Source organism: Syngnathus floridae, chromosome 2 (assembly GCF_059516105.1).
Source record: "Syngnathus floridae isolate MCC-2025c chromosome 2, RoL_Sflo_1.0, whole genome shotgun sequence".
NCBI classification, from domain to species: Eukaryota; Metazoa; Chordata; class Actinopteri; order Syngnathiformes; family Syngnathidae; genus Syngnathus; species Syngnathus floridae.
In genome coordinates this window covers 27,511,810-27,530,460 of record NC_142414.1, presented here as the reverse complement: position 1 = coordinate 27,530,460, position 18,651 = coordinate 27,511,810, and the positions used below count along the sequence as shown (strand labels likewise).

Here is an 18,651-nt window from a genome sequence, read left to right as displayed (position 1 = left end):
TGGCGGGCGCTCATGAGGCAACCCGAGCATCTGCCCACGCGCGGGTACGTCCCGCGTCACGTCATTAGCGCTTTCATGGGAAGCCAAGACTCCGGCGTGCTTTTCCTTGCCCAGCCATTCAATGACGGGCTGCACTCGACGCTCCCGGCGGCAAACCTCATCAACGGTGGCGGATGATGGCCGGCCAGATAGATTTGATCTTGTGGGAGTGAGAACATGGCGGACAAATCGACTCATTCACACACGGACTCGTTTCAAGCACCCCGTCCGCGGCTTAAGGAACTTTTCTCCTTTCCTCTCTCTCTTTCTCTCTCTCTCTCTCTCTCTCTCTCTCTCTCTCTCTCTCTCTCTCTCTCTCTCTCTCCCTCTCTCTCTCTCTCTCTCTCTCTCCAAACGTGAGACTTTGACTGTTTTTGTGTTGTTGTTTGGAATGAATCAAATGTAAAGAATGACGTACGTTGCGTGGCGCAATTGCAACATTTGAATGAAATTTGTTCCTCACTTTTTCTACATTCTGATACAAAAGATGGAGTCAGCAAGCATATGGCACCAGATGACCTTTTGACCCCGTTTTGCTTACGTGATGAGTGGGCGGGCGCACCCTCGTCAGGGTCACTTAACTACTGCTTAGCGTTAATGAAGATGAATCATCCGGCGGAATCAATCGATGATGGGGTCCCTGTACTCCAATGCCAAGTTGCTCAGGGAAGAAAGAGACAAGCGACAACACGTCGGTGTCACATTTCCGCTACACGCGTCGAGAAGACGGCAGAGAGCTTCAATGAGCACTGCTTCTGTGAAGCGGTGCACTTTCTCAAAGTTGCACTCTGCTGTTACGCTTCGACGGCACTTGCGCGCGAGCCCCCCCCCTGGAATTCCCGTCCTCTCCGAGTCTTCAGGACGCGGGAAGTTCTTTTTGGCAGCGGGTTGGCGGCGGCTGCTAGCCGCGAGGAAGAAAGCACCAGTGGCAGATCAAACGGATCTGCCGCTGCCAATGCGGCGAGGAAGACGTTCGGGCTTCACCTCGTTGCCTTTGTGAGCGTGCGCTCGCTCGCTCGCTTGCGTTAATCTGTCAGTGGATGTGTGTCACTGTGAGGATCGGGCTTTTGAAATAATCAGAAATGAAAAGTTGTCTGGTTATGCAACGAGGAGCTCGTGTCAGGCTGCCGAGTACTTGAAATTCTTGAAGAGTCTATATTTTGTCGAAAAAGCGTCAAAGAGCTTGAAATTGTACATACAATCATATAATATAATGTAATATAATATAATATAATATGATATGATATGATATGATATAATATAATAATAAAGCAAATCAATTCAGAAAGTGGAGCAAACACATTTTGAACTCCTGTACTGCTTGCTAATTTCATTCCCTGCCGATATTCCAAAATAATTTCCTATCAAGTAGATTTCCAGTTTGATCTTTGGCTGAATTTAAATGTTTTGACGTCATAAAAGGGCTGTCAAGCTGTCGGTGACCAAAAAGAATGTTCTTTTCCCCCAACTCCAATTCCATCTCGCCCAGCAGAGTGAAAGATTGATTTCATTCTCCGCCTTTTTCTTTGTCGTGTTTTTGAGGAGAGGCAAAAAGATGTGATTTGGTTTGTTGTTCATTTTGTAGCGCTAGAGTCTCCTGCAGACCGGCCAATTCAAAAGCTCATTCCACGTCTCGGGTCCTCGCGTGACCTCAGACCTCGTGCGAGACGAGACGAGACGCGAGCTGTCATTTTTTATCACGACGACCGTTGTCAGGCTGTGTTACTTTGAACTTGTTACCTTGCCATGAGCAAAATGTCTGCAGTTGTTGGATATCGGAAGAGCCGGTATTCTACATGTGCTGCTCTGTTTGAGCCTCAATGAAACTCAAGCCGATGGCCTTTTCACATACTACTGTACTGTACCGAAAAAAGGAAACCTTCCACCACTGCCTGAAAAGAAGCCAGAAAACAACATCTCGTCAGTCATCCGTCTTTTTTTAACACGTCTTATCAAATTCTGGCTCTGTATTCGTACTTATTCATCTCTTTCGTCAATCGTTTGCCATTGAAAACGCCTGTGTGACCTCAGCGTTGAGATCCCGACCGACCGACCGACCGACCGGGTGACCGGACATTTTTCCCTCTCCGCTAAAAAACGATGCATTTCTTAAGAGCATACTCGCCACGAGTGTATCTCCAGGCACAATTGCAAATTCTTCTCTGTCAGAGTTTTTACCGAGTTCTCTCCAAGTTAAAAATCCTCTGAGACAAAAAAAAAAAGGCAGACCTCAAGGGAAGCAAAACTTCCGGCAAAGTTGACTGATTGCAGGTGAATCCATGTCACGAACGTACGTCTTGACTGTCACCATTGTTCTCAGTCAAAACAGGCAAGATATTTCCAGCTCAATTAAATCTGAAGGGGAAAAAAAAAGACATTGCTCGACTCTTGCTGATATGATATGTTGTTGCTTTGTACAATTTTGTGTTTTTCTCCAAATCATTAAATGTGGTCGTATCTGCCGTCGGAGGGAGTCGACTCGACACCGTGAAAGTTTTTGAAGTCGGAACTTAGATGTTGTTGGCGCTCTTTTCCTTCCCGTCCTCGTTTCTAAAACTACAATTTCAAGTTATAGCACATCTTTGAAGGCCAACTGGAAGCAAGTCAACTTCACTCAACTGAGACTCCTCTGAAGAAGCAAAAGAGGTGTGCTCTTGAGGAAATTTCTCCCACACATGCTGCAGGAGTGCAGATTCCCGTATCCAAGCTTGTCAGCCGGCCTGCCATTGGTTGGAATCCCATCCGCTTCAAACAACAAGGCTTTCATGAAATGCATCGCCGCTCGGTCGATGCAGAATTGTCCGCAGCAACGCCTCGGGGCAAGTGGCCCACCTCGGACCCTGTCGATGCCGAATCGTGAGCGCGGCGGGCTCACTTTGATCATCGCCGCCTCACCTCCTCCCGTCCAGGAAAACCGGTTCGGGTGAGGTTGTTGAGAGGAGCGGGGGCAGCGTTTAAGAATGGCCACCGTGGAAATGTCAGGGGGTGCCAAGAGACTCTGTGGCGCCATCCTAAGGTTGAACACGCTACTGCGTGTCAATTTCACTCTGATTTGATTAGCGGGAATGTTCCAGAATTGCCGGCCCAATCTGTACACGCCCCCGCAGCGTCTTGGAGTTTAAAAATCGGTAGTAAATCGTCGAATCGGTCCCACTGTTACATCACAGTCGAGCAGATTTTAGAATGGCTTACATTTTTGGAAATGGGATGCTCCAAAAAGTGACGTTACACAACAGTCCTTTGTGTAACTTCACTTTTGGTGAGTAGGCAGCCACTCGAGAGTCCCGACTAGAAATTCAAAAAGCATGCGGTCGAGGGAGAAAGCAGTCTTCGAACCGGATCCAACGGAGCTGTTTGGAGAAAACCAAAATACTGGAGCCGGTCGTCGAGGGCCAAGCTAAAAGGCTAACCTCGGTTGTCTTTCATATTCAACGTTGTGTGTATACGAATGCTGTTATAATTAGGAAACACAAATGAAAAGCAAAATGAACACATCTGTCGGTGCCGCATAGCAGCAACATTAAACTATATGGCCAAAAATGATCGGAGCAAGAAAAGAAATGTTTGAATGGTCCAGATCATTGGTAAACGCTGCGAACTCATCCGCAACGGAATGGGCCTTTGCCGTGGCGTTTCCCGGTCACTTTTGTCCCTTCAGCGCATCTTGCAATGGGTCCGATTTGTCCCTTCGGCGCATCTTGGGATGGGATGCAGCCCAAACCTTCATTATCATGCACTTGGCGGGCTTGCTCTGTAATGTACTGAGCGTCCTCATTTGCATACAAAGATGTCTCCCCTGCATAGCAGATGTAATGAAATTAGTATGAAGAGTAGAGGACCTTGGAGGAAGCTTATTGCACCGCTGAAACATGTTAATACCAAATGCCTTCGGTCAATGAGATGCTTGATGCTATTCTGCCCGCTCTTCTCTACCGGTGTCATTTTTTTTTTACTCCCACTCTTTCCCCCCAGATGCTCATTTTCCCATTTAAAAAAAAAAAAAAAAAAAAAAAAAGATTTGCTGTCGACGCTCCCTCAGCATCTTGCGCGGCGCGGCGTCCTCGTCTATCTGGCTAAATCCACTTTCTGGCGCGTGCTTTCTCTTGTTGTCATTCTTAACAATAGCTGCAGCACATTTATCACAGGACCTATAAAAAAAAAATAATAATCTTGCCAAGGCACAAATTTGACTTGTGGCTTGTTGTAAGTCTCATGAGGCTTAATCGGCAAGTGTGTTTGCATTTGTACTTGCTTCAGTTTCATCTTAACCACGCTTGCCTCCGTTCGCTTCGGTCCTCTCCCTTACAGTCGGTGTGAGTCATAGGCTAAAAGAGTCGAGAGGGAATTGGGGGGAGGCCCATTCTCCTTCATCACATTTCTTTCCTCTGCCAAGTCTGCTGTCTTTTAGCCGCAGCTTTGTTCGCATTAGCGAATGTTTTGTCTGCCGCCGCAATCAATAGCAAATCACAGCACCTCAATCCGCAAATTGCAGCTTGGGAGGGGCAAAAAGGAAAGGCAAGCGCTTTTGCTTTCCATTAATACGCTGTCAATTGTTTAAGCCAGGGGTGTCCAAGTCCAGTCCTCGAGGGCCGCATTCAAGATTCAAGAGTTTTGGGGGTTTTTTCCTCCATGTTTTCCAAGTTTCCCTCGTTAAACACACCTGATTCAATGATCAGGCTCCTGCACAGGTGTGTTTAACGAGGGAAACTTGGAAAACATGTAGGACTGCGGCCCTCGAGGACTGGACTTGGACACCCCTGGTTCAAGCGCTCGTTCGTTCGTTCGCTCGCTCGCTCGCTCGCTCTTTAAAATGTCCGGGTGGTTTTGAATGGAAGCAAATAGCAGATGGGAGAAGGATAATGTTTTTTTTTGCTGTAAGCAGACGAGCGTTGGGTGCTCTGCTGAATGACCTCCAAATTGACATCTTGATTTGGGAAGTCATTAGCGGTAGCCGCGGCTATGTTCCGTGGCAGTAAAACGGTCATTATTTCACCACTAACTGTCTCATTTGCGGAAATGGACCAAGCCCGAGTCTACTTGGTGACAACAACAAAAAATTCTAAATTAATTTGCCAGCTGCTAACAAACAAATAGCAATACAAATATACATCATTCATCTCAGCTACAGTATGTACAGCCTCCAGTATTTTTCTCTGTCTATGAGCTGAGTTTATTGCGTTTTTTGGGGAGGGGGGGGGGTTATTTGTTTGTTTTGCCGTTTTCCGCAGCTGTCAGTCTGGCAGTCGGTGAGCATGCACCGACCGATGTGCGAACAAGCGCAAAGTGACGACGGCTCGCGAGGGCAAGTTTGAAGTCACACTTTTGAGGGTGTCTTAACAGCAGGCAATCAAGACCTCCGGAGTGCTCAAGCTGACACAAAGTATGAGCGACTTACGTAGAGCCCAGCCAAATCATCTGACATACGGCGGAATGAAATGTATTCTACAAAAAGCAAAACAAATCCACATCGAAAATAATCCTTTTCGACAGTCTTTGCAAATGAGCTTTACAGGTGGCCATCACGATTGTGCTCGTCATCAATATGTAACTTCGTATCTCGGCCTGGGACTTGAACTTTATGATTCAAAGCGCATTGGCGGAGGCTATACCTCAACGCCTATCTTGCAAATAATGCGGGCCACTTTAAAAAGCCAATCTCAAATGAGGAGCAATCGTCCATTCAAGGAGACGGAGTGGAAGGGATGTTTTCCTCGCTGCGCATGCATCTGCCGGCCGCGAGTCCTCCTTTACGCCCTGCCTGCAAGGACATCAAGAGTATATTGCCAATCATTACAGCGCCGCATCTACTTTATTTTACAAGTTGGTTAATTACCACTCGCTCCGGAGCCGAGCGGCCGGCCGGTTTTCCCCCCGGAGCCCTCTCCCTGCACTAACATCCCCCCCCCCCTTCCCCTTCCCCTTCCCCTTCCTGCGCACCATCGATCCTGACTGGGGGAAAAAGTAAACTTTCCCAGGGCTTTTAGTTTGTTTTGTTTCGGCACCTTGATGATTCCCAGTTGGGTGGAATGCGCTAGCAAATATGCTAATTTGTTCTTGACTAAAAAAAATCAAATCGTTAAGCAGTTGCGCAATACCCGAGAGGAAAGGGAGCAGTGGGAAAGGGAGGGAGGGATTGCTTGTACACAAAGCCTTTTACTTTTTGCACTCTGGATGCTGAGGGAGTTCATACTGCAGTTTCTAATTAAAGCCGACCTTATATTAACTGTTACTTTGTAAGAAAAATAATGGCCTTTTTCCCCTCCCCTCTTTTTCTTTCATGCTTCAATCTCTGGGCGGACTCAGGTAAGCAAGCCATGCAGCCAACGTGTTTGCTCATATTTCCACGTCATTATGCTCCCACCGTGTGCCGTCGAGCATGACGGGGCAGCGCTTGTGTATTCCGCGAGGAACAAGTACGACAGACACGTCTACTTATGAGGATGCATATTTAAATGGCACGCAAACAGCAATTCATCAGTGCCAGCTGCCGTGCTCACCGTGACTGAAAGCGAAGGAGGGAGGGAGGGAGGGAAGGAGGGAGGCTGTTTGATTGAAGTGCATGACATTTCCAGAGTGTGCATGACTTCTCGCAGCGTATTCAATTTGAGCACGTTCTCGTTAAAAGAAATCAACAAGCGGCTTGAAACATTCTTGGAATTGTGAGTAAATGATCTTTTTTTGTTTGTGTGTTTCCACCTCCCAGACATGCAATCACGGATTTTCTGCCAATTGGCAAATCTTGCTTGAAGTCCGTCTCTGCGACCTTTGAACCGATTGTTTGGTGAGCTCATCGTTTGCAAACGATGCGGCCGCTTGTATTTGCGTGTGGGGTCATTTACGAGTAAAAGACATCGGAACCACTTTGCAAGTGTCTCTGCGAGGATATCAACCGTCTATAGAATGAAATCAGTCGTACAAAATGTACACGGTGAGAATTTGTAGCATGTTTCTGTCATTTTTCTTCTTGGCTCTTTGCAAGATTGCCTTTTATCCTCTGGATCTCTTCTTCTTTACATTTACATGCAAGCTTCTCAACTGGGTATTCTATTTTGAAGCAGCGAAGGTCATTTCGGCTCGTTGATGATTTTACTACGTCTTTGTCGAGTGCGCAAAATATGGGTTGATGGAAAGTTCAACAAGGGTGATCACAAATCAGTGCTGTGAACTGAATGAATATTTGCAAAGGGCTCATTTTAAGAATATCAAAAAAGTCAATCACAATTATAATTCAATCGAATCAAATATTAGGAATAAATCATTCTATGAAATAGTAATTCATACGTATGTGATATAAATAATTAGAATTCAACTGTTGAATAGATTTTTACATTGATTGAGAGGTTTCCATACTGTTGTCATTCTTCCGAATGAAATCCAAGCACACACGTCCACGAAGCTCGCAATCTGTCTGCCAGCCAATTCCACCGAAATGACGTTGCCGCCGCTTTGACCTGCATTGTCATGATGGCATCTTTAACCTCCGTGTAGCCAGTCAGGATATTGGACGGGCATTCGGTCGCAGTCGTGTGGGCAGTGACAATTTGAAAGCCTTTGAATGTCTCCATCTGATATACGCAAAGGCGATTTTGATCAGTGTGTGTGTGTGTGTGTGTGTGTGTGTGTGTGTGTGTGTGTGTGTGTGTGTGTGTGCGCGGGTGTGCGCGCGTGTGTGTGTGTGTGTGTGTGTGAGTGCGGACTCAACTCATTGTGCACCCACAGACGGCTTTGGACTGCACGCACACGCAGTTCACGTCGCATGCACGTTGAGCCATCTGCCTCGGTTGCTATTGCTTTAAATTGGAATGATAAAGAATGGACGGACGCCTTTGAGGGCCATCACGGTCGCCACAGTGAACTGGATGGACGCCTTTGAGCGCCATCACGGTCGCCACAGTGAACTGGATGGACGCCTTTGAGGGCCATCACGGTCGCCACAGTGAACTGGATGGACGCCTTCAGTCCGTCATGTCAAAGGACATTTTGAAACATGTGCCATGCGTTTCTAATGCTCCTATCATTTTCTAATCATAAAACCGCAGGAAGCCCTTTCAGTACTAACTGACCCTCATAAGCTTCAAATGTTTGTCGATGAACAATGCGCCTATTGACAATCGATGAATACTTGAAAGGTCACATTTTCATGCTTGCATGTTTCTTTGCTTGATTGTATTCGTATGCCCACTCAAGCAGTGACCCTCATTCGCCAACTGTTCAATTAGTAGTTAAAGCCGACTCTATTCAGAATGATTGTGACATTCCTTTTTTCTTACCAACGCCTGACATTTAGCAAGAATAATGAATGAGGTGTTGAATTATACAGTTGTATGATTAGAAGTGACCCTTTCTCAGATTTCGGCTTGGGTGGAACTCTCAATGAAAGGCCAAATGACAATGGTTGTCATTCTCATTGAAAACAGTATGTAGCGATCATCAAAGTATTGATTTCCTAAACGCTGACGTTAGCAAAGGCTTTCTTAGGTCATTAGGAACGTCTTAAAGAACCTGTAAGGCGATTTCAGGGATTTGTTTTTGAAATACATAAAAAAATCATTCAGCACTCATTTAGCTTGGAAACAGGCAGTATGCGCAGTTGTGGGCGTGAACACAACCAACCTGCTGCACTGCCAGTTGACGCAACTCTACTGGTTTCCTTTCAACGGATCTGCTACAGTCGAAGCGTACAAACTACGCTATATTTATAAAGAACTACAATTGGCGATGATGAAAATGGGCCTTTGTCTGGGCCAGCATATAAGGCTCATACTGCTCACTTTTTTAAATGTTCCTTTTCAATACGTTACATTCTGCATGGGTGTCGTCAACCTCGGTGTGGCCTAGCGGGATATTGGACAAGCTTTTCTTCGCAATGGTGGGCAATGCCACACGCTTTTGTAGAAATGTCAGTGTCTCTCTCCGTTTATCATAATGATATGTAAGGCGCAAAAGAGATTTAATCACCGAGCGGTCAGTCCGGACTGAACGCATATAAAGGCCAATTCATACTCTCTGCATTGTGCGCCATCTGCCTCCCTTAATATTACTTTCAATTCACGACCGACGGACGCCTTTGAGGATTGCTTATCTGCCAGCGTTCCAGCCTGAGATGAACACAAAAGCTTTGTTTCGTTTCACTTTTGCAGCATCTGCCGTTGAATCGTAAATGCAAAGTTCCCGAGCGGAGTCGGTGGAGCTATCGTGTCTGGAAAATGAATTCAGGCCTAATTTTCACATCACCTCTGCTCCGGCAGCGGAGGAAGTCACTCGTCATTTTCACTTTCCCCCCAGGTGTCGTATTGATTGAGCCCTCAGCTGGAGTGCCGGGGTTTATTTCCCCTCTTTTTTTCCCCTCGACGTAGAAACGCCAACGTTGAATTGAAACTGAAGCCTGAAACGTTGTGTCATCTCGTCTGGCTTGCTATTTATAAACACAATGTTGTCAGTGCGTTAAGGGGATAATGACGAGTAGACGTTGGTGTAATTGGCCAATATTTTGGCTCTCTCTGCGACATTTTCCTCTCAAAACCGCGTACGGTCGTCAGGGAAATATTGTGGCTCAATGCCGAGCTCCCGGTTTGAGGTGAATTACGTCGGACGTCTGTTGCTGGTGCGTCTTTCGGCTTTGGCACACGTCTGTCAGCTTCCACGGATTGCTTGGCGTTGGTTGTTTAAATCGCTCATTTGTTACTATATTGATGGCGCACTGAAGGCCTCCATTGATTTGCCATCGACGCGCCGGCGAGCAGTAGATAAGCCGTCAGACACCATGAGATAAGTAGCTGCCGTTTCCCCTGGCAGCCACAAATGTCACGAAGGACGCCGCAAAGTCACAAGTCCCCCCCCCCCCCCCCCGCCAAAGTCAGAGTGAGAGTATTGAACAGCTTTGCCATTTGCCCACGCGGCAAAACAAAAGCGCTCATCCAACAGTCTAACCTCCGAAGCTTCTGTATTGAATTAGCGCTTGATGCGGACACATTCGAAGCGATAGTCCTGACAGTCAGCCAGAGTTTCACAAGATGGCGTCATTAGCTGCTTTTCTTTTTTCCATTCTTTGGCATTTATTGAGTATTTTCCATACAATCCTTTTTTGGAGGTCGTTCACAGCCAGTTAGGTAAATGAGGGCTTGCCATTTCCAGCAGGTACGTAAGCCAGCCAGGCTGGTCGCCTTGAAGTTACAAGGTGAACCGATGGATCGTTCTCTGGACTGGAAGCTTTTGGTTTGGTCTCAGTTCATCATTCTTAACAATCCACAGCGCCGTATTCCAACAGCGCTTCATTTTGCATGCCTCTATTTCCTCTCGGGCTTTCGGGTTGAGCAAGCTTTTTTCTCATGGGTAAGCTGGTGTCACCCTCTTCCGTCCGTGGCTTTCAGGTGTGCCGCTCGGCTACCTTGAGCCAAACTCCTATGAGAAGGTAGCACGCTGTAAAGTGACTCTGTAACGAAAGCACCCGGCGGTCATCACGTGCATTTCATATCAAGAGAGGAACGCGCCTTCGCTGCACAGCATGGGACGTGTGATGCATGCAGCCACATTGGTAAACAAAACGGTTGATTCCGATAAGAGCTTTATTCTGCTTCCCACGCCGGCAGTCCTCACGCTCCTTGAATCACAATTGATCGTAGGTCGCACAAATGAGATGATTGGATGCATTTTGTGCATTTTGCGCTCGCTCCACCGCCTGGAGGCTGCCGCCCACCGCCTTCTCTGAGGCCCCGAAAAAGAAAGAAAGAAAGAAAGAAAGAAAGAGAACGAAAGAAAGACATTTTTGGCTTGGTGATTGCTAACCACTGACATCCTCGCTGAGTTTACATCGCCAATTAGCATGACTGTTTGGTGACGCTATCCGTGTATCATTCCAAGTACCACAAGAGGTCAGCGTGTGCCATAACCGTAGATTCAGAGCAGGAGGGGGAGGGGCTGTTCTTCTGGATCCGGCCGATAGCTGAGAGATGTGCTTTGGATTCTGCTTCCTGTCAAATTAATCTTAGCCTTGGGTGACCTAATTAGGCCAGTAATAAATCAACCTCCCCCCATCCCCCAATCCCCATCAACACCACCACCTCCTCACAGCCATTGGACTCCTGTTGATCTGAGATATGTTAGTGAGCCTCGGGGGGGGGGGGACAAGTCCTCTGTCATCACCTCCTAGAATCAAGGTTAGCGCTGACGTTTGAGGACTGCCAACTCACTTTGAGTAACAAAATAATGATGGCATCCTCAAAAGTAGGAATGACGGCGCTCCATTTTTGCTATCTTCTTCTAGCCAAGGTAGCCTGGCAGCGCAGACTCGAGGCAGAAAGACCCCCCCTGGGAGACATCCAGCTGCTTCCTTAGAAAGGAAAAAATGCTGACAGGCCTTAGAGGGCCATTCTTGATGGACACGGCAACTTTCTCACCTTCACTTTCCACTCGTAGCACAGCATTATCTGTCACGCGGATAATGAAACGTGAAGTTTGAAGTCATTGTCGAGTAGGACGCACATGCTGATGTCAGCGTGACATTCAGCCTTGGCCGGCCGCATTCCAATTTGACTGCTTTGTCTAATCTCATTGCAATGAGATTCTCCCAAGCTTTGTGCACAAATAAAGGTTTGAATAATTCATCCGGTAGGTTGGAGACGGACGGAGTCTCGGTAGAAAGCATATTCCGGGTGCGCTGATGTGTTTTGTAAGTGAAATCTCTCCGACTCCCATTACGCGCCACCCAATTTTGTGAGACGCAGGCCCCCCACCCCCGAGTTCACAAACAGGAAATGAGGCGCCGTGCTTCCACCGTGCTCGTGTCAACCCGCGAGATCGAAGGATACTTTCAACAGTAACAACAAAACAACGTCTTTTAAAAAGTGTCAACATCTCGCTGACACCGCTAAGCTCCGCCCCCACGGATTTGAGCGCTACCTCCCGGCTCCGAGGCCCCCCATGAGGCGTGAGTCCTTAAACACAGCGCGCGTGTGTTTGGATTCCAAAGCCCCGAGCTACGCGAGCTGTGTTCGTACATGGCAACGCAGGTGCATGTTTGGGCACACGTTTGTGGAATTTTTGCATAGGAAAAGAGCTTTGCTTGCAAAAAGATCAGAAGCCAGTTGAGCGTGTTTACTTTTAATTCCGTCCTTCCTCCCTTGCCGCCTTTCGTTGCCGCATATGGGATTGTTTGTTAATGATACACAGGACGTGTGCTGTGGATCTTTTGTACATCTTCACACCTTCTTTGATTGACTTTGAGCAAATAAATGCAGCTGTCATTGGCTGGCGCTTCGCGTCTGCCGTTATAAGTGATTAGCTGCGGATTAGCCACATCTCTTGTCTTGTGTACTTTTTCTCGTCTCATTGCAATGCAAGTCATTTTGAAAAGTGGCACTTGTATCCAAAGCCAATCAAAAAGCAGAGGGAGCTGGCAAAATGCCGCTTCTGATAGTTTGACGTGTTGACAAAGAGAGCAGGATGTTTGCTGAACATAAAGCGCTCGGACAGGTGTTATGATTTGAATCGGCCTAATGGCCGTCACATCCACTCACCGTGTTTTTGAGAAAGTCAACAGGAAAGGGGAAAATTTCAGGTTTCGTTGACGTACTACGTTGGAGCGATTATCGGCCAGGCCGATTATCGGGGACGATCGTTGACGTTTTGGCATTACCGGCATTGGCCTTTTTATCCAACACAAAACTCAAATCCCGTTGAAACAAACAACAAGAAACACACCAAATCTGACAAACAAGTGTTGTCACGACTCATTATGGTAAAATGGTAATTCAAAATCTGGTCATTCTGGCATCACGAGCCGGAGTTCCCAGATTTTGAAGCGTAACCCCAAAATGATTGAGACACGTTGCCCCAAACTCCCATGTTTGCAAATGCTAGCTTTTTTTTTTGCTAGTTTTAGGTTAGCTAATAATGGCTAAGCTAACATTAGCCTCGTTTGACTTCAATATGAAGAGAGGATAACAAAAGAGAAAATGAAATTGCTTGAAAGATTTCAACTGCTAACTTTTATTCTCTTAAATCCACTCTTTTGTTTGTGTAGCCTTTTTTTTTTTTACAGCTGCTGCTGCTGCAGCCAACAATGCACACAATCTGTTAAGGTGAACGAACACTCAATTTAGTGCTGGCTTTGGCATCTTTAAATCAGACCTGCCGGGTCAGGTGTGTGTGTTTTCAAATGTTTGTGTGGCTTCGTTCATATGAGATGAGATATCTCCGTTTCCAACACAAATTGGCTCGCTTTCACCGCCTTGTCAGTGGTTATCTGCTCAAGCGCCTCATCCGCCTCATCCCTTACAGGTGAACTACATAGAGGCTGCCTATCAACTTGATACAAAACAACATGGTGGATTGTACGTTTCAGCAGCCGATAAAAGTAACCGGAACAAAGTCCGGAGACATTTGCCTTGCTGTAAATGCTGGCAAGTGACAAGTTGGGTCTTATTTTGTGAGAGGGGAAACAGCAGGCACCGGGAGCTCAAAGAAGCATTTATAACGGCTGAGAACAGCGTGGCGGGCGCTGCAATTCTGCTCGTTTGGGAACAAACGGCTCTCATCTTAATGAGGGATGAAACCGCCTAAGAAGCTCTAAGTCCCCTCACATTGACTAATGTGCATTTTATGCGCTGCGTAGGCTCCGGCGCAGCCCAGCTGGCCAACATTTTCAAGTCTGCGGCGAGACGGGCCAGAGCGGAGAATGATGATGAAGATGAACGGCGTGACAGGATGCTGAAAGAAATGTTCGCATGCGTTCATCCGTCAGCTGTCCCCTAGATGACGCGCAAAGGCTGGTCGTAAGGGTGGCTGGGTGGCTGGGGGGAGTGATGATGATGACTCCAAGGGCCCATGACGGATGGGGGCGTCAAAGTGGTTGAGCACAAAGTGGGCGTTTTTTTTGGGGCGGGGGGGTTCCCCGGAACCCCAAATCCCCGGCGCAAGCCTTCATGCAAACACACACACACACACACGCACGTCTTGTTGACATTTTCATAGGCACTCGGAGTAATTTACGTAAGGTTAGCCTGCTCCCAGTGCACCAGGCAAAAGCAAACAGAGAGCCAAAGAGAACAAATTGCTTTTTTAAATTGCTCAGACGGGGTGCTCTTTTTGCTCTATTAGGACAGAGTACAAACACTACCACCGTAACGTTTTTGGGGTGTGTGTGTGTGTGGGTGGGTACGGTACGGGGGTGTAGCACACTGTAGGAGTGTGACTTCATCGAATTGAAATGCCATCTGCCTAGGCGAATGCCCACGGAAGCGGTGCGGCGTGCAAGCTCACGTTTCTTTAACGAAGATGTCCGTTTTGGGATGTAAAGATGGGAAGTGCACGCATTCATTATTCAAGATGCAACTGAAGCGGAAAATAAGAGCAATCTAAAAATACGATTCACTTCGAAATAGCCGCAGTGATTCTGGCCGTAATTGCGAAGCTATTAATATTCACATTCTAAATTTCTGCCGAGTTCCTGGCCCACATGAATTCCCGCACTTGACCTTAAGCTGTAAACACGCACGACACTGCTGCTAATGAGCCGCTACTAATGTCGACTTCAATCCTCAATGGACAGATACCTAATTGAAAATTGTTCCGCAGTTGCCGCTTACATTTGTAATCATCCTGATGAGCGAGAAATACATATTGAAACAAAAATATGCATTTTTCTTGAGTAAGTGTGTTTGCCAGACTTCTTCGTCTTGTTCTTCTTGTTCTTCTTCTTGTTCTTCTTCTTATTATTATCATTTTCATCATCATCCACGCATCTGTTATGATATATACGCATTTATTTCTGTTTTGTTCAACAGAGAGGCACCACCAGTTTTGTTGACATGTGACTGTAGTTCTGCGGGTTTCCTCCAGCAGTGGAAGAACACGTTGGGTTCATCAAACGCTCTGTTGATATTTTCCGTAGGTGCGCATGTAAGCGGATGTTTGTGTGTCTCTGCGGGTCAGTCGGTCCGGTAAACGATTCGCAATCAATCGGGGATGTTCCGTACTGGACCGTAAGTGGCAACGGAACGCACTCGAGCGAGCGAGCGTTTTGGATTGAAATGGTCGCGGCCCTTCTTGGAGGAGAAAGCAGCTCTCAACGGAGTCCGTCAGTGGTCTTTGTGCTCCCAGGGAGGTTGTTCTTACCAAAATAGAATGCAATCCTCGGGAGTGAGCTTGACAAGAGCCCAATCATTACACTATACTATCTCAAATATTCATGAGAACATCTTCCATGCTCTCGTCTTAGAACAAGCATCCCTTCTGCGCTTTGCTGCATGTCAAGTTGAGGTTCCAGCAGATAAACTGCCCTGTAAAACCAGCCAAGTCGCAGTAGGAAATATATTTAGCTTGACACGTTTCCAGATCATATCCATCCATCCATCCATCCATCCGTACTTAACATACGTACATTTTCTATCGCTATCGTTACTCTCAATTGCGTCTTTGCAATCCTGAAGTCTGATCATGTGAACGATGATTATTTCTGTAATACTGGCGATATTTGTCCAACCTTGATCCCAACCCCCGTTCTATTAAAACATGGAATAAACATCCATGTATACAATGCCAGTGCTTTTGGTCACATTCACATTGTATTGTATTGTATTCCATTTGGACAGAATATTTTTCCATCTATAGTTAGTATTTTTCTTCTGTCTGGTATTTGTTGCTGAATGCATAGCTTGCTTTGGAAAATGTGATGACGACCATTTGTACTAACTACGCTGCTGCTGTTGGCGTCCTGCTCAAGCACATGGCGATGAAGCATTTTTTTCTTCTTGCTGCCAGGTAACCTCAATGCCATATTAATACTCGGGTTTGCTAGATTGAGATGTTCCACTCGGCGTGCCGTGAAGACTTTGGTGTACCCCGGCCGGGAGTGGCTCAAGGCTTGAATTTGCGGCGAGGAGATTGTGAGTGTGAGCGCCTATCCCGGCCGCGTCACTCACCAAGCAAGCAAGCAAGCAAGCAACCAAGCAAGCAAGCAACAAAGCAAGCAAGCAAGCAAGCAAGGAAGCAAGCAAGCAAGCAAGCAACCAAGCAAGCAAGCAACAAAGCAAGCAAGCAAGCAAGCAAGGAAGCAAGCAAGCAAGCAAGCAAGCAAGCAAGCAAGCAAGCAAGCAAGCAAGCAAGCAAGCAAGCAAGCAAGCAAGCAAGGAAGCAAGCAAGCAAGCAAGCAAGCAAGCATTTTGTCCCTTTTGGACACTTCCAGCTGTTTGGTTGGTCTTTCCAAAATCCACAAGTAGTGAGTGGACTCACGCTGCGGTCGATGCCATCTCGCGTGCGCCGATTTATGGGCTGGAAATGAGGATGCGGAGCCGTGTGATTTATCTGCGCAGGTGCGCATTTATCAAAGTGGAACGTGGCGCCGGCCGGTTCAAGTGAATGAGGCGTTTCGAACGATAAGGATGTGAGGTAGTCAGGGAGGAGTTCAAGAGGGCGAGTGTGCGGCGCGATAACTGTGATGTACTATCGCTTTGCCTCAAACAACAAACTGTGCAGTAGCCGACGTAGAAAGGAACACTTTTTCTGTGTTTCCTAATGGGATGATTCATGGCCCGCGACCCAGACGAGGGATCGCTTGGCCCCACGTACGTACGTACGTAGCTAGTACGGCGCTTGGGCTGTGGGAAGTGCACGCGTTCATTTCCCATTTCTCCGGGAAATATGAAAAAGCAGTGCCAGAGTACTGATAAGTGCTGATTGTGGGGAATGAGTAATATGGCAGCTCATGCAAGACATTCCTGCTGCAAGCCAATTTTGCAGTTTGTGATTGAAATACATTGCTGGCTTTTGTCCCTCGATGACGTCGATTGTAAAAATGGCTCTTTTGTTTCACGTGGCATTTTTTCAAACGGGGCACATGTAAGCTGCATAACAAGAGGGATGGATGATTGCCTCTGTGTCGACTTATTCCCCAATTACTCGATGGTTTTGCCTTTTGTTTTTCTCTTTTGCACTCCAATTCGTGGTGTTGGAACGGCGTCGCTATCTCTTGCCAGTTTGTATTTATTGAAGTGTGACCGTTTCCCCGCCGTGTACGAGCTGACTCAGAGCGGAGAACTTAATTGACTTCAATCCTACATCAATGCTACAATATTAAAAGTGATATAAATGTCACCCGAGAGTCGCTGTTACGTGTGCAATAGCTATTATGGGAAATGATGTCGGAATTAGAGGAAAATTTCATTCAGGATGTTCATAATGGAGGCAGCAAATGTCAATCAGCAGGCAGGCGGGCAGGCAGGCGGGCAGGCAGGCGGGCAGGCAGGCGGGCAGGCAGGCAGGCCGGCAGCCACGCAGGCAGGCAGGCAGCCAGCCAGCCACGCAGGCAGGCAGCCACGCAGGCAGGCAGGCAGCCACTCAGGCAGGCAGGCAGCACTCGAGTACACGTCCGTACAGCAAATAGCGCACGACTTGATGATGACGATGATTCAAAGCATAGTCTCCATCTGCTCGCAGGCAGCAACAGCACCAAAACCAAAACAATGGTGACATTTTATTCAGGCGAGCGAGTTGAGAGCGGAAGTCTTTAATGAACCAATCGTGTTAAGCGACGCCGTAGTGTGCTGATAGCTGGAGGAAATCTCCGCCATCGCAAACCAAAGCGCCGTTTCCAGCCCAACTCCCTCGTTCGTGAAAGCAACTCGGCGAGACAATCACTTTGGTTAAGGTCGTTAGAGACAACAGCGGCAGAGTTTGAGCAAATCGCGATGATTCCTCCTTTGGTTTTGTCTTCAGGGAGCCCGGGAAAGACCATTATTATTGTTTATTAGCGCCATTGTGCTTTATCTCATCTGCGGTCATCTTTTTCACGCGCGCCCGCTGTTTGAGTCGAGGCAATTATCCAAATTTCTGAACTAATTAGTCCTCAGATTCTCTGCGGGTATATAAAAGTTTTCAAGGATGACTAACGATAGATAGCAATCTGTGCAACATTAGCAGAGCTTCAGTCTCTAGAAGAGCAACTAATTGGAATGTTCACAGCTCGAGTGGCCGCGTTTTGTTGAATACGGCAGAAAGAAAGTATACATTCGCTTGAATGTCTTTCTCTTTATGCAGAGGTCAACCATCATTAGATTAAAGAGGAACATGTGCGATGAATGGAAATGAGAGAAAACTTGTCTTCTACCGTCAGCTTCATTTTCCTTCCGTCTGATTTTCTCTCCTCATCATAAAGTTCCATGGGAAAATGCCACGCGCAAAAGTGTGAGCGTGTTTTTTTGCTTTGTCTTTTTTATCCACGGGCAGGATCCACAAACAAGTAGTCATACGTGTCAAATGTGGCCATTTTAATTTTGGAATTCCAGGGAAAATGGTACGCTGACATTTTTGTCTTCATTTGAGAATGCTTTGAGAATAATTGCCACTTTTTGGCTATGTGAAGCCCTTTGAGACTCTTTGTGATTTAGGGCTATACAAATCAACTTGACTTGACTTGACTTCACTTGCTATACTAGCATACCTGAGCCCTTGACCCCGCAAATAAGAACTTGCCCAGTTTGGGTCAAAGCCAATCGCTTGATTCAATAAAGGCTTGAGTGTATGGTACGGCCACGTTGGTGTGTGTAGTTTGTCCGGTGTGGAAATCATGCTGCTCAGCTAGCTCACTGTGACTCCATTGATCCGTCTGTCTGCCAG

The 18,651-nt window shown here is 46.9% G+C and overlaps 1 protein-coding gene across 14 annotated transcripts in view; it reads left to right on the top strand.

The window, feature by feature from the left end:
- LOC148403007 (neural cell adhesion molecule 2-like) overlaps nucleotides 1–18,651 on the top strand; it is a 177,873-nt gene that overhangs the window by 68,013 nt on the left and 91,209 nt on the right. The window contains exon 1 of one of the 14 annotated variants that reach the window (XR_015862977.1): nucleotides 6,214–6,342. The exons of the other annotated variants lie outside the window; for them this stretch is intronic. The gene's annotated coding sequence lies outside the window, so the exon portion shown is untranslated. Of the gene's footprint in view, nucleotides 1–6,213; nucleotides 6,343–18,651 lie in introns of those variants that run through there. 14 annotated transcript variants of the gene reach the window in all.